This window comes from Dermacentor silvarum, chromosome 3 (genome assembly GCF_013339745.2).
Source record: "Dermacentor silvarum isolate Dsil-2018 chromosome 3, BIME_Dsil_1.4, whole genome shotgun sequence".
Lineage (NCBI taxonomy): Eukaryota > Metazoa > Arthropoda > Arachnida > Ixodida > Ixodidae > Dermacentor > Dermacentor silvarum.
Window position 1 is genome coordinate 165,072,610 of NC_051156.1, and position 4,122 is coordinate 165,076,731.

Here is a 4,122-nt window from a genome sequence, read left to right on the forward strand (position 1 = left end):
GAAGGAAGTCGACAAGATGCTTGCCCGAGAAATCACTGAGCCTTCTTGCAGCCCTTGGGCTTCTCCGGTCGTGCTCGTGAGAAAGAAGGATGACAGCGGGCGCTTCTGCGTCGACTATTGCCATCTCAACAAATTAACAAAAAATTGTGTATCCCCTGCCGCGGACAGCTGACGCCCTCGATTTTTTGTGTGGTGCAAAATATTTTTATTCGATAGACCTTTGCTGCGGGTACAGGCAGATTGCAGTTGACGACATGGACCGTGAAAAGACCGCTTTTATTACACCTGATGGCCTCTATCAGTGTAAAGTGGTGCCGTTCAGGTTATGTAATGCCCCGGCTCCATTTGAACGTATGGTGGACGCTCTCCTTCACGGTTTTAAATTGTAAATCTGACTGTGCTACCTCGATGACGTTATTGTCTTTTCACCAACAGGAGTAGCAATGCGATTCAACACGTCACATGTCATGACGTCCACGGCTGCAGAGCTCCCGGCTCTGCGCAGTGCACTTCAATTTATTGACGCAGAGAGTCCTGGTACATGGGTCGTGTTTTACCACTCGAGACCGGCTTTACACAGTTTATAGGCAGTTCTCCGACGTGGAGCTCACGAACAGCTAACGTACGAAATTGTCAAACTGCACCACAACGTCAAACAGAATGGCCACGAAATTATTTTCCAGTGGCTGCCTGGCCATTGCAGGATCAGTGGAAACGATCACGCAGACAAAGCTGCCAGAGAGCCACATCAAGAACAACACAGAGTTCCCATTCCTCTTTCCAGGACAGACGCTGCAATGCAGCTTCGTCACCTGGCTGGCAAACTATCTTTGTAACACCCCGAATATAAGGCGCACCAGGCCACACGAACTGAACCCATCGCTCCAACTCCGACCTCCAGCCCGGATTAACCGGCGTGAGGCATTGCTTCTATACCGGCTGTGGTTGGGAGTGGTTCTTACGAAAGCGTACTGGGCTTTGACTGGAATGACCGAAAGTGCTACGTGCGACATCTGCGGCAGCGAAGAGAACATCGAACATTTATTGTATTACTGCGATCAATTTCAGTCGGAAAGACAAACATTAGCGAACGCATTGCGACGACTTGACGATCGGCCGTTGTCCGTGCAGGTGCTCCTTGAAGACCGTCCCCATCGCTCGTCGGCCCACAAAGCTGTGAAGACACTGTTGTCTTTCTTGAAGGTGACAGACCTATGTGAACGCCTTTGAATTGCTCAGGCCCTCCGCGTGCGTGCGCGAGCTCACCATGTCCCTCCCCCCCTCCTCTCTCTATCTCATCTTTCTATTCCCTCTTTCTCGTCCCCCAGAGTAGGGTAGCAAACCAGACGCATTTCTGGTTAACATCCCGGCCTTCTCTCTTTTTCTCCACCTCCTCCTCCTTTACCCCGCACCTCCACCAAATTGTTACTGGGAAAAATACGTTTAAATTATATTTATATATTCTTTAGTTTATATCTTTTAATTATATGTTTGTATATATTTTATTCGGTAGTCAGTTAAGGTGCTGTTGACGGATTTTTCAGCAAAGCGGAAATGTGTGGGCCGCAAAAAAGTACGATTCTCCCACAACGCAGCGTCATTTTCCAAACTTGTCACGAGCGAATGTGAAGCACAACAAAAGATGAGCAAGCAAATGCAGAATTGAATGAATTTCGGCAATGACAATGAATGCAAGGCCAGCACTTCAACCTTAATTATTATTTTTCATCTATAAAATTTCTCACGCCCTTGTGAATTAGGTAAGGTGCAACATAACACTGGCTCCTATTAAAAAGCGTCCTATGTCAACATTGTCTTACTCTAAATAGTTGAAATTAAAATCCCTCCTATGGCCACTTTTTTTTTTACAGTGTTCTCCAAACAATAATAACGGCACCCCATGCGCTCCAGGTTGCCACTGTGTCTCCTCTAACGAAAAAGGCGGAGGAAAGGGACATTGTTGGCGTTTGCCAGAGTAAGCATATACTCACTTTGAACTAAATCCACGGAAAGATGCTCATTACTACCACTATGAGCAAACATGCGACGCTGATTTCATGACAAAACGTGTAAGTCTTCCGAATAAGGTTAGCCGCCTAAAGGGCGAATCTCAGGCACACGTTTGGCACGCAAATTTGGCGCGGGCGTAGAGCCGCGCCATGTCGCCGAGGACTCTGCAAACCCATGCCAAGCTCACTTGACGCCGATGTCGCCCCATTTATACTGGCGCCGACACCAGAATACAGAAAAAAGGAACACGCCCCATGGTCTCCGAGACAAGACAGCACGCAAGTAACAGTGCGCGTGATCACGGATGCTATGTAGAGAGCAAAACAAAATTTCTGGCGTCATAATTTTGATTATGCTTTTTTCCCGGTTTTCTTTGTAAACAATCACGCAAACAACGTGGCGTTATATGGTAAAATAAACAATGACGTTTGCTCACATTTACACGAAAGTTGCATGCTGGTTAACTAACATTTAAGCGACAGTTGATTGTTAAGCCGCATTATACCTAAAATATGTTCAGGTAGACAGTACCTTGTGGTTGAGAGAAGTCCATGACATCCGTCGTACGTACAGGTTGAAAATGACTCGATCATGTTTTTCCTATAGTCCGACCCTACATCTCTTCCTCGTAACTGCTTACTTTTTTACCCGTACAGAATATATGGAGCGTATACACAGAAAAGTATTGGATCCTGTTTGCTCGACAACGCAAGTGGCAGTTCCCATTCTCCGTTATATGTAAAACACAGCAGTCTCGCAGTGACTAACAAGAGGAGGCTGCTCTATTAAAATCGCCCAATCATTAATGGAAAACACACGAGTTGGGAATTATTACTTGTTTCATATATGTGTTTTTCCAGCAAACACTTGGTAAACATTGCAAAGAATTGCTAAAGTGGCATAATTTTTTTTTTGTGTGTGTGTGTGTGTGTGTGCGTGTGTGCGTGCGTGCGTGCGTGTGTGTGTGTGTGTGTGTGTTTGTGCGTGTGCGTGTGCGTGCGTGTGTGTGTGTGTGTGTGTGTGGTGTGTGTGTGTGTGTGGTGTGTGTGTGTGTGTGTGTGTGTGTGTGTGTGTGTGTGTGTGTGTGTGTGTGTGTGTGTGTGTGTGTGTGTGTGTGTGTGTGTGTGTGTGTGTGTGTGTGTGTGTGTGTGTGTGTGTGTGTGTGTGTGTGTGTGTGTGTGTGTGTGTGTGTGTGTGTGTGTGTGTGTGTGTGTGTGTGTGTGTGTGTGTGCGTTTCAGGAAACCAAGACTATTTCAACCTTCAGGCAACATATGTGATTTCTTTTCCCGTTTCATTCATATTCTATCTATACTTCCGTTCTCATGGTTAACAGTACTTTATAAAATAGTTACTCTTATGCTGATCTGCATTGCCTACCTGCAACAACTGTTAGCTTACTCACTGATTAGTACTCTTCATAAAGACCTATAGAACCAATTAAAAATTTATAAAAATCAGTAAAAACTTTTAGACCTCCCCTCAATATTACAAAACATCAGTATGTTGTTACTGATTCTACTTTGCAGGTGTATTTCCTTTCAGGCACTGCAATTGTCTGCCAATGCGAAATTACGAAGTAATACTGTCCTGATATTGTTCTAATACCGCAACGTCTGCGGTAATACTGTTTTGTATGGAAGTGAACGAACATTTCCCTAAGAGAGTCAATATCATTTGCAGAGCAAGGATGGGTACTTGTAACATCGGATGGGTACTTGTAACTCGTAACAAGCGATGTATTTGAGCTTAGACATCCATATTAACGTTATAGAACAATATCCATCTACCTACCAAAGAAATTCATAACACTAATTGCTTTTTCTTTTTTGCAGATCAGAGGTAAAGGAGCTGAAAAATCAATAAAGAGACAGCAGATGCTGTCATTCAGTCCTTGCCTTGTTGCCAAATCTTTATTCAGCAATCTGCTTCTCTCAACTTCAATCCTCCTAGAAACAGGAACCTTCTCTTGTTATTTCCAGCTATCGCCATGATCGCCTTCTCACGATTGACGCTTAGTTCAGATTGAGGGGCTGAATTCACAAATATTTTCATTCGTAAATTCTCTTTGCCATTGGCCCCCCGTCTTCGCTAATAGTATGTCCACCATCAGG

At 44.7% G+C, this 4,122-nt stretch overlaps 1 long non-coding RNA gene across 1 annotated transcript in view; it reads left to right on the plus strand.

The window, feature by feature from the left end:
- Positions 1-3,904, plus strand: part of LOC125944059 (uncharacterized) — a 6,070-nt gene extending 2,166 nt beyond the window's left edge. Inside the window, exons 2-3 of the long non-coding RNA XR_007466090.1 lie at positions 1,872-1,975; positions 3,844-3,904. This is a non-coding gene — a long non-coding RNA (uncharacterized LOC125944059). The remainder of the gene's footprint in view (positions 1-1,871; positions 1,976-3,843) is intronic.
- The last annotated feature ends 218 nt before the right edge of the window (positions 3,905-4,122 follow it).